The sequence below is a fragment of the Rattus norvegicus genome, chromosome 13 (assembly GCF_036323735.1).
Source record: "Rattus norvegicus strain BN/NHsdMcwi chromosome 13, GRCr8, whole genome shotgun sequence".
NCBI lineage: Eukaryota > Metazoa > Chordata > Mammalia > Rodentia > Muridae > Rattus > Rattus norvegicus.
In genome coordinates, this window is record NC_086031.1 from 90,306,261 (window position 1) to 90,318,373 (window position 12,113).

The window sequence follows — 12,113 nt, forward strand, 5'->3', positions numbered from 1 at the left end:
TTAGTACTTTTAGATTCACAACAAAACTGAGAAGAAAAGCTGCAGAGGATTTTTTTTCCCGAAATCCACCTGCTCTGACACATTAACTGTCTCCCTGCCATCCCTGGAGAGAAGCTTGTCACAGCCCATGAATGTATGTGACTTCCCATCCCTCAGAGCCCATTGTTACATCCATTACTGTTCTCCTTGCTGAAGCACAATACCTGATGAAGAGCCGGAGGAAGGGAAGGGTGTCTAGGCTCATGGTTTGAGGCTACAGTCCATCACGGTGGGGACGGTGTGATGGCAGGATCTTAACACCACTGGCCTCGCTGAATATGAGACAGAAAGCAGAGAGCAAGGAACACTGGCTCAACCTCCTTTCTCCTTTCGACCCAGCCCAGGACCTCAACCCACTGTTCAATGTCCCCTACATTTATGGTTGGTCTTCCCACCTCCTGAAGCCAATCTAGAAAGTACTTCACCAACATGCCCAGAGGTTTGTTTCCATGCTGATTCTAAACACCAGCAACCATGGAGTGTTACATTGAACGTTCCCTGTATCCATCATCACTGTATCATGAAGAGCGGTTTCACCATCCTGAAAAGCCTGTGTCTACCCAGAGTGGCTGCAGCTCAAAAGGCTCAAAGAGCCCACACTTTGCTCTCAGACTCCCTCTTAGTTTCTCTATCATCTTTTCCTGTGATAGCCCTCTGGCCAGCAGGAAGTTTCTGGCTTTAGAATTAAAAAGCCATGTTGATGTCTCCATGTTTAGTGAGACGATTTTTGGGAATGTTTAGTTTAAAATTGAAACCCAGGGAAAAGGAACACGTCTTTATCCTGAATGAGAACTCTGTCTTTTCCCTCGTGTACTTTATCTGATTTCCACGCTGGAATGACTTGGGATCAGGTTTGTGAATGGATGCCGGTAGGAAGGGAACATGGTTACGCTAATCCTGAAATTTAAATATTATGAATATTACATAATACCCACTGAATGCTGGGCATAGTGTGAGGAACACTGAAATATTATAAAAAGTAAGGGAGTGGGCGGTGAAATAAAACCAGGCACTGAGTGACAGTGACCTGAGTGTAAGCCGTATCAAGAGCATTGACATACTCCTCTGATTCAGGGAAGGACGAACAAAACTAAATCCTGTATCATATTGGGAAATTTTGTTGTTTTGTTGCTGTTGTTCAGAAGGGAATATAGGTTCCCAGGCCCACTCGCTTATACTCCAGTTTCACTGTCACAGTGAGAAGCCTTATTATTGTAGAGACCAGGGTGATTGCGATGTGCAGACAAATTTAAGGTGTGAGCACTGACTCCAGTCACCATGTACAATGTGATCAGGTTCTGAGTGAGTCAGAATACAGATGCCCTTAAAAGAGAGAAATCACACTTTTTCCTCATTTGATTCACCAACTGTGTTGAATACAATGGCTCGCTCTTGCTCAGTCACAGCAGTGTATGCTGAGTATAGTGAGAAATATCTTCAACACTCTCCTATTCGATTCTGTTTTATCGTGCTCATGACCGAGGAAAACATCTCTGTGATAGTCTTAAGAAGTGGGACAGAGGGAGGTATACATTTTCGGGTGAGCAAGCTGGCTTCGCAGCTATCTGTGCTGCAAACCTGAAGACCTGGAACCCACATAAAGGTGGAAGGAGAGAACTTGTTAGGGTTTTACTCCTGTGAGCAGACACCGTGACCAAAGCAACCCTTATAAAGACAATATTTAATGGGGGCTGGCTTGCAGGTTCAGAGGTTCAGTCCAGTATCATCAAGGTGGGAACATGGCAGCAACCAGGCAGTCATGGTGCAGGAAGAGCTGAGTTCTATGTATATCTGAAGAGTACTAGCAGAATACAGGCTCCCAGGCAGCTAGGACAATGATATTAAAACCCATACCCACAAGGACACATCTACTCCAAGAAGGCCACACCTCCCAATAATGCAACTCCCTGGGCCAGACGTATACAAACCACCACATTCCACTCCCTGGCCACCATAGGCTTATTCAAACGCATGAGTCTATGGGGGCCACATCTAGCCATAGCATAATTTTAAAGGTACATTTAGTCCAACTTCCAAAGTCCCCATAGTCTACAGTAATATCAACAATGTCAAAAGTCCAAAGTTCAAAGTCTCCTCTGAGATCCGTCCAATCATTTAACTGTAATTCCCAAATCAAGAGAGGAAACCAGCCCGGCCCGCAGCAGCTCTCTGCTCCCAGACCCCGTGGGAAAGAGATCTCACCACCTGGTCAAGTGGGCACTCCTGAGGCTGCAGAGCGGAAGAGACCACCAACACTGCCCACCCCTGCCCACATCCCTGGCCCAAGAGGAAACTGTATAAGGCCTCTGGGCTCCCGTGGGGGAGGGCCCAGGAGCAGGACCCCTGCCTGAGACACCGCCGGAACATGAAGGAAACAGACCGGATAAACAGTTCTCTGCACCCAAATCCCGTGGGAGGGAGAGCTAAACCTTCAGAGAGGCAGACAAGCCTGGGAAACCAGAAGAGACTGCTCTCTGCACACACATCTCGGACGCCAGAGGAAAACACCAAAGGCCATCTGGAACCCTGGTGCACTGAAGCTCCCGGAAGGGGCGGCGCATATCTTCCTGGTTGCTGCCGCTGCAGAGAGCCCATGGGCAGCACCCCACGAGTGAACTTGAGCCTCGGGACCACAGGTAAGACCAACTTTTCTGCTGCAAGAAAGCTGCCTGGTGAACTCAAGACACAGGCCCACAGGAACAGCTGAAGACCTGTACAGAGGAAAAACTACACGCACGAAAGCAGAACACTCTGTCCCCATAACTGACTGAAAGAGAGGAAAACAGGTCTACAGCACTCCTGACACACAGGCTTATAGGACAGTCTAGCCACTGTCAGAAATAGCAGAACAAAGTAACACTAGAGATAATCTGATGGCGAGAGGCAAGCGCAGGAACCCAAGTAACAGAAACCAAGACTACATGGCATCATCAGAGCCCACTTCTCCCACCCAAACAAACATAGAATATCCAAACACACCAGAAAAGCACGATCTAGTTTCAAAATCATATTTGATCATGATGCTGGAAGACTTCAAGAAAGACGTGAAGAACTCCCTTAGGGAAACACAGGAAAACATTAATAAACAAGTAGAAGCCTACAGAGAGGAATCGCAAAAATCCCTGAAAGAATTCCAGGAAAACACAATCAAACAGTTGAAGGAATTAAAAATGGAAATAGAAGCAATCAAGAAAGAACACATGGAAACAACCCTGGATATAGAAAACCAAAAGAAGAGACAAGGAGCTGTAGATACAAGCTTCACCAACAGAATACAAGAGATGGAAGAGAGAATCTCAGGAGCAGAAGATTCCATAGAAATCATTGACTCAACTGTCAAAGATAATGTAAAGCAGAAAAAGCTACTGGTCCAAAACATACAGGAAATCCAGGACTCAATGAGAAGATCAAACCTAAGGATAATAGGTATAGAAGAGAGTGAAGACTCCCAGCTCAAAGGACCAGTAAATATCTTCAACAAAATCATAGAAGAAAACTTCCCTAACCTAAAAAAAGAGATACCCATAGACATACAAGAAGCCTACAGAACTCCAAATAGATTGGACCAGAAAAGAAACACCTCCTGTCACATAATTGTCAAAACACCAAACGCACAAAATAAAGAAAGAATATTAAAAGCAGTAAGGGAAAAAGGTCAAGTAACATATAAAGGCAGACCTATCAGAATCACACCAGACTTCTCGCCAGAAACTATGAAGGCCAGAAGATCCTGGACTGATGTCATACAGACCCTAAGAGAACACAAATGCCAGCCCAGGTTACTGTATCCTGCAAAACTCTCCATTAACATAGATGGAGAAACCAAGATATTCCATGACAAAACCAAATTAACACAATATCTTTCTACAAATCCAGCACTACAAAGGATAATAAAGGGTAAAGCCCAACATAAGGAGGCAAGCTATACCCTAGAAGAAGCAAGAAACTAATCGTCTTGGCAACAAAACAAAGAGAATGAAAGCACACAAACATAACCTCACATCCAAATATGAATATAACGGGAAGCAATAATCACTATTCCTTAATATCTCTCAACATCAATGGCCTCAACTCCCCAATAAAAAGACATAGATTAACAGACTGGATACGCAATGAGGACCCTGCATTCTGCTGCCTACAGGAAACACGCCTCAGAGACAAAGACAGACATTACCTCAGAGTGAAAGGCTGGAAAACAATTTTCCAAGCAAATGGTCAGAAGAAGCAAGCTGGAGTAGCCATTCTAATATCAAATAAAATCAATTTTCAACTAAAAGTCGTCAAAAAAGATAAGGAAGGACACTTCATATTCATCAAAGGAAAAATCCAACAAGATGAACTCTCAATCCTAAATATCTATGCCCCAAATACAAGGGCACCTACATATGTAAAAGAAACCTTACTAAAGCTCAAAACACACATTGCACCTCACACAATAATAGTGGGAGATTTCAACACCCCACTCTCATCAATGGACAGATCATGGAAACAGAAATTAAACAGAGATGTAGACAGACTAAGAGAAGTCATGAGCCAAATGGACTTAACGGATATTTATAGAACATTCTATCCTAAAGCAAAAGGATATACCTTCTTCTCAGCTCCTCATGGTACTTTCTCCAAAATTGACCATATAATTGGTCAAAAAACGGGCCTCAACAGGTACAGAAAGATAGAAATAATCCCATGCGTGCTATCAGACCACCACGGCCTAAAACTGGTCTTCAATAACAATCAAGGAAGAATGCCCACATATACTTGGAAATTGAACAATGCTCTACTCAATGATAACCTGGTCAAGGAAGAAATAAAGAAAGAAATTAAAAACTTTTTAGAATTTAATGAAAATGAAGGTACAACATACCCAAACTTATGGGACACAATGAAAGCTGTGCTAAGAGGAAAACTCATAGCGCTGAGTGCCTGCAGAAAAAAACAGGAAAGAGCATATGTCAGCAGCTTGACAGCACACCTAAAAGCTCTAGAACAAAAAGAAGCAAATACACCCAGGAGGAGTAGAAGGCAGGAAATAATCAAACTCAGAGCTGAAATCAACCAAGTAGAAACAAAAAGGACCATAGAAAGAATCAACAGAACCAAAAGTTGGTTCTTTGAGAAAATCAACAAGATAGATAAACCCTTAGCCAGACTAATGAGAGGACACAGAGAGTGCGTCCAAATTAACAAAATCAGAAATGAAAAGGGAGACATAACAACAGATTCAGAGGAAATTCAAAAAATCATCAGATCTTACTATAAAAACCTATATTCAACAAAACTTGAAAATCTTCAGGAAATGGACAATTTCCTAGACAGATACCAGGTACCGAAGTTAAATCAGGAACAGATAAACCAGTTAAACAACCCCATAACTCCTAAGGAAATAGAAGCAGTCATTAAAGGTCTCCCAACCAAAAAGAGCCCAGGTCCAGACGGGTTTAGTGCAGAATTCTATCAAACCTTCATAGAAGACCTCATACCAATATTATCCAAATTATTCCACAAAATTGAAACAGATGGATCACTACCGAATACCTTCTACGAAGCCACAATTACTCTTATACCTAAACCACACAAAGACACAACAAAGAAAGAGAACTTCAGACCAATTTCCCTTATGAATATCGACGCAAAAATACTCAACAAAATTCTGGCAAACCGAATCCAAGAGCACATCAAAACAATCATCCACCATGACCAAGTAGGCTACATCCCAGGCATGCAGGGATGGTTTAATATACGGAAAACCATCAACGTGATCCATTATATAAACAAACTGAAAGAACAAAACCACATGATCATTTCATTAGACGCTGAGAAAGCATTTGACAAAATTCAACACCCCTTCATGATAAAAGTCCTGGAAAGAATAGGAATTCAAGGCCCATACCTGAACATAGTAAAAGCCATATACAGCAAACCAGTTGCTAACATTAAACTAAATGGAGAGAAACTTGAAGCAATCCCACTAAAATCAGGGACTAGACAAGGCTGCCCACTCTCTCCCTACTTATTCAATATAGTTCTTGAAGTTCTAGCCAGAGCAATCAGACAACAAAAGGAGGTCAAGGGGATATAGATCAGAAAAGAAGAAGTCAAAATATCACTATTTGCAGATGATATGATAGTATATTTAAGTGATCCCAAAAGTTCCACCAGAGAACTACTAAAGCTGATAAACAACTTCAGCAAAGTGGCTGGGTATAAAATTAACTCAAATAAATCAGTTGCCTTCCTCTATACAAAAGAGAAACAAGCCGAGAAAGAAATTAGGGAAACGACACCCTTCATAATAGACCCAAATAATATAAAGTACCTCGGTGTGACTTTAACAAAGCAAGTAAAAGATCTGTACAATAAGAACTTCAAGACACTGAAGAAGGAAATTGAAGAAGACCTCAGAAGATGGAAAGATCTCCCATGCTCATGGATTGGCAGGATTAATATAGTAAAAATGGCCATTTTACCAAAAGCAATCTACAGATTCAATGCAATCCCCATCAAAATACCAATCCAATTCTTCAAAGAGTTAGACAGAACAATTTGCAAATTCATCTGGAATAACAAAAAACCCAGGATAGCTAAAGCTATCCTCAACAATAAAAGGACTTCAGGGGGAATCACTATCCCTGAACTCAAGCAGTATTACAGAGCAGTAGTGATAAAAACTGCACGGTATTTGTACAGAGACAGACAGATAGACCAATGGAATAGAATTGAAGACCCAGAAATGAACCCACACACCTATGGTCACTTGAATTTTGACAAAGGAGCCAAAACCATCCAATGGAAAAAAGATAGCATTTTCAGCAAATGGTGCTGGTTCAACTGGAGGTCAACATGTAGAAGAATGCAGATCGATCCATGCTTATCACCCTGTACAAAGCTTAAGTCCAAGTGGATCAAGGACCTCCACATCAAACCAGACACACTCAAACTAATAGAAGAAAAACTAGGGAAGCATCTGGAACACATGGGCACTGGAAAAAATTTCCTGAACAAAACACCAATGGCTTACGCTCTAAGATCAAGAATCGACAAATGGGATCTCATAAAACTGCAAATCTTCTGTAAGGCAAAGGACACTGTGGTTAGGACAAAACGGCAACCAACAGATTGGGAAAAGATCTTTACCAATCCTACAACAGATAGAGGCCTTATATCCAAAATATACAAAGAACTCAAGAAGTTAGACCGCAGGGAAACAAATAACCCTATTAAAAAATGGGGTTCAGAGCTGAACAAACAATTCACAGCTGAGGAATGCTGAATGGCTGAGAAACACCTAAAGAAATGTTCAACATCTTTAGTCATAAGGGAAATGCAAATCAAAACAACCCTGAGATTTCACCTCACACCAGTGAGAATGGCTAAGATCAAAAACTCAGGGGACAACAGATGCTGGCGAGGATGTGGAGAAAGAGGAACACTCCTCCATTGTTGGTGGGATTGCATACTGGTACAACCATTCTGGAAATCAGTCTGGAGGATCCTCAGAAAATTGGACATTGAACTGCCTGAGGATCCAGCTATACCTCTCTTGGGCATATACCCAAAAGATGCCCCAACATATAAAAAAGACACGTGCTCCACTATGTTCATTGAAGCCTTATTTATAATAGCCAGAAGCTGGAAAGAACCCAGATGCCCTTCAACAGAGGAATGGATACAGAAAATGTGGTACATCTACACAATGGAATATTACTCAGCTATCAAAAACAACGAGTTTATGAAATTCGTAGGCAAATGGTTGGAACTGATAAACATCATCCTGAGTGAGCTAACCCAATCACAGAAAGACATACATGGTATGCACTCATTGATAAGTGGCTATTAGCCCAAATGCTTGAATTACCCTAGATGCCTAGAACAAATGAAACTCAAGACGGATGATCAAAATGTGAATGCTTCACTCCTTCTTTAAAAGGGGAACAAGAATACCCTTGGCAGGGAATAGAGAGGCAAAGATTAAAACAGAGACAGAAGGAACACCCATTCAGATCCTGCCCCACATGTGGCCCATACATATACAGCCACCCAATTAGACAAGATGGATGAAGCAAAGAAGTGCAGATCGACAGGAGCCGGATGTAGATCGCTCCTGAGAGACACAGCCAGAATACAGCAAATACAGAGGCGAATGCCAGCAGCAAACCACTGAACTGAGAATAGGACCCCGTTGAAGGAATCAGAGAAAGAACTGGAAGAGCTTGAAGGGGCTCGAGACCCCATATGTACAACAATGCCAGCAACCAGAGCTTCCAGGGACTAAGCCACTACCTAATGACTATACATGGACTGACCCTGGACTCTGACCTCATAGGTAGCAATGAATATCCTAGTAAGAGCACCAGTGGAAGGGGAAGCCCTGGGTCCTGCTAAGACTGAACCCCCAGTGAACTAGACTGGTGGGGGGAGGGCGGCAATGGGGGGAGGGTTGGGAGGGGAACACCCATAAGGAAGGGGAGGGGGGAGGGGGATGTTTGCCCGGATACCGGGAAAGGGAATAACACTGGAAATGTGTATAAGAAATACTCGTTAATAAAAAATAAAAATAAAAAAAAAAGAAAGAATATGCACAAAATCAGGCCTCCATATACCCTGGTGAACATACATGTGCACCCACATATAAAAAAAAAAAAAAAAAAGTGAGGAAACCAGATGGGCAAACTCCAAACACTGCATTTCCATGACTGATGTCATAGCAGTTTTTCAGATCTCTAACTCCTTTATTTAACTAACATCTTTATTTACTGCAGTAAACTTCTTTTCCTGGGCTGGTCCAACTCTCTGTTAGCAGCATTCCTCCACAGCCCACAGCTCTGGCATCTTCAATGTTACAGTTTATTGTTCCGATGTGTGGGATCCACACGTGCTCTTCTGGGCTCCTCTGAAGGGCTGACAGCTCTGCGTCTGTAGCACTCTAAGCTCAGGTTGATCCACTTCACTGCTGTTGTTGTTCTTGGGGATCATCCCACGGGTCTGGCATCTCTAATACGCTGGGATCTTCTGCTGCAACTAGGTTTCACCAATTGCTTCTCACAGGATCTATTCATGGTGCCAAGCCTCAGATCCTTTGCATGACCCTTTCAGTCCTGGGCCATCAACTACAACTGAGGCTGCACCTTCACCAATGGCCTTCCATGGCCTCTCACAGTGCCCAGCCTCGGCTGCTCTTCATGACCCCTTCATGCCTTCAAACCAGTACCACCTGGGTGACTCTTACACATTACCAAGTCCAGCTGCAGCATGAGGTACAACACAGCTTCTTTTGTCCCCTCAAAAAACACTATCCCAGAAGAAATCATCTCAGTGATGCCTGTCTCTTCTCAATCACCATTTCTTAGCTCTGGCTAACCAGCATCAATTGCCCCAGCAGTCCCCTCTCTGGATTCTAAAGCCAGAGCCACATGGACAAAGCTGCTGCTTGTAGTAGATGGAACATGGCCTTTTGTTCTATTACATTGTCACCAGCTTCCTCTTCTCCACCTCCTTCACTGTCTAAGCTTGGCTGTCCTGGAACTTGCTCTGGAGATTGACTTGAACTCAGAGATCTGTATGCCTGTCTGCTAAGCACTGGGATTAAAGATGTGGTCCACCAAGTCTGGATTTTAGTTTTTCTTCACCTAAAACTTGCTCTCTTCTAGGCTGGCCTTGAACTCAGAGATCTGTTTGTCTTTGCCTCCAGGAATTAAAGGTTTGTACTACCTTGCCTGGATCTAAATTTAGGTGGGTGGGAATCTTGCCCCAAGGTCACTACTCCCTTAATTCAATTTAATATCCCTGAACACAGGATTAAGCTCCATCTCACTTCCTGTTGCTCCTTTAAAATTCAAACCATAAATTTTATATTTTTCCTTTCCCAGCTTGCTATGCTAGCTTAAAATGCTCTTCATGAGATTTAACGAGAACAAAGTCTATGGTGGGCATTTTTGAGACTTCCTTTATCAATGCAATTAATCTGAGTCTCTTCACCTTAGCCTCAGGCAAACTCTTCAGACAAGGGGAAAAGTAGCCACATTCTTCACCAAAATACCACACAAACACTCTCTAGGCCAGATATCGAAATTCTCCACTGAAATCTCCTGGGCCAGGTCCACACAATTCAAATCATTCTCAGTAACAAAGTCTTCTATAGTCCTACTAGAATAGCCCATTAAGTCCCATTTAAAGCATTCCACTACTTTCCAAATCCAAAGTCACAAAAATCCAGATTCTTCCAAACAAAAGCATAGTCAGTCAGGTCTATCCCGGCAATACCCCAGTCCCTGGTACCAACTTCTGTCTTAGTTAGGGTTTTACTGCTGTGAACAGACACCATGACCAAGGCAACTCTTAAAAAGGCAACATTTAATTGGGGCTGGCTTACAGGTTCAGAGGTTCAGTCCGTTATCGTCATCAAGGCAGGAACATGGCAGCATCCAGGCAGGCATAAAACAAGGCAGGCATGGTGCAGGAAGAGCTGAGAGTTCTATATCTTCATCGACTGCAGATTCTGAGAAATCAAGAGGAATGTGATAGGCTAAAACCTGGAGTAATAGGGGCAGATGCAAACTGTTCAAGGATAGAACGGGAGACTGCAGAAGTGGACAGGGGTCAAGGAGTCATGGCCACTCCTTCAAATGACTTTGTCAAAACAAGAAATAAAGTGGCAGGGGGGAAATGAGATAAAGTTGATGATTTCTGTTCTTCCTTTAACTTGGGACAGTGGTAAAGGTGATAGACATCCTTCATCTCAATGAAAGAGTCTCCTCAACAGAGATTCCCAGGAAGCTCAGGTGCTACATAGCAATAAGTGCTGGAGAGAGAGGGGGGGGAGAGAAAGAGAGAGAGAGAGAGAGAGAGAGAGAGAGAGAGAGAGAGAGAGAGAGAGAGAACAATTAAAAACACAGTCACTACACTTGGGAGGCTGAGTCAAGAACACAGACTTGAGAATTGAAGCCATATGGCATGACCTTGTCTTAAGGACAAAAAGAAAATTTTCTGAGGCTGAGGGGATGACTCAAAGGATAAGAACATCGGCCGCCTTTCTGGAGAACTTGGATTCGATTCCTAGCATCCGCATGGTGGCTCAGAATCATCTGTGAGTCCAGTTCTGGGACATTTAGAGACACCCAGGATCTGACACCCTCTTCTGGCTTCTGTGGACACCAGGCACACACATGGTACAGAGATACACATGCAGGCAAAACCACCCATATACACTTTTTAAAAGGTTTTAAGTTCTGGCTGGGGAGATAGCTCAGTCAGTAAGGCCATGCAAACATGAGGACCGGAGTTGGGATCCCTAGAACCCACATGCAGCCAGATGCAGTAATACACATCTGTAATTACATAATCCAGATGCAGGGGTACACATCTGTGATTACATAATCCAGATGCAGTGGTACACATCTGTGATTACATAATCCAGATGCAGTGGTACACATCTGTGATTACATAATCCAGATGCAGTGGTACACATCTGTAATTACATAATCCACATGCACCAGTACACATCTGTAACTGCACACACCTATGGCAGAGACAGGAGCATCCCTGAAAGTTCCTCAGTCAGCTGTCCAATGCACAGAACAAGAGACCCTGTCCCATACAAGGTAGAAGGTGAGGACCAGCATCCAACACTGTCCTCTGACCTCCACATACACCCCACGACACACCCACAACCACACCCACACCCACACACATGAACACACATACACATATACATGCACAAAGAAAAGAGTTCTCTTGAAAGATAAGAGCAAACATTAGGAAAGCACAAGAGGAAAACTCAAGTCTGACTGCAATTAGCAAGATCCCTAGATTAAGTAGAATAGAAAAGAGTCTGAGATTCCACCCATGGTTTTCATTGCCTTGAAAGGCATATTGCAGTATTCTTCATAATGAATGAACCTCCTGAATTTTGTTAGAGATTAACACGGAAGGCATATGCTACCCACTACGATTACACCATCTGTGTATACGTGTGGGGAGAGGATAACTATAACTTTTGCTAGATGTCAGCAGAAACTTGGCTGGAATTCCACATATTCAGAAGGAAAGGTGACCCAAGGTTCAGTCACTTGGTTATC

General features: G+C 43.0%; 1 long non-coding RNA gene across 2 annotated transcripts in view; it reads right to left on the reverse strand.

Annotated features, from left to right (window-relative positions):
- The window catches only part of LOC103692325 (uncharacterized), a 42,203-nt gene that overhangs the window by 6,446 nt on the left and 23,644 nt on the right, over positions 1-12,113 (reverse strand). For both annotated transcript variants that reach the window (XR_005492658.2, XR_010057294.1), the window contains 2 exons: positions 10,409-10,534; positions 204-311 (listed from right to left, as the gene is read on the reverse strand). This is a non-coding gene — a long non-coding RNA (uncharacterized LOC103692325). The remainder of the gene's footprint in view (positions 1-203; positions 312-10,408; positions 10,535-12,113) is intronic.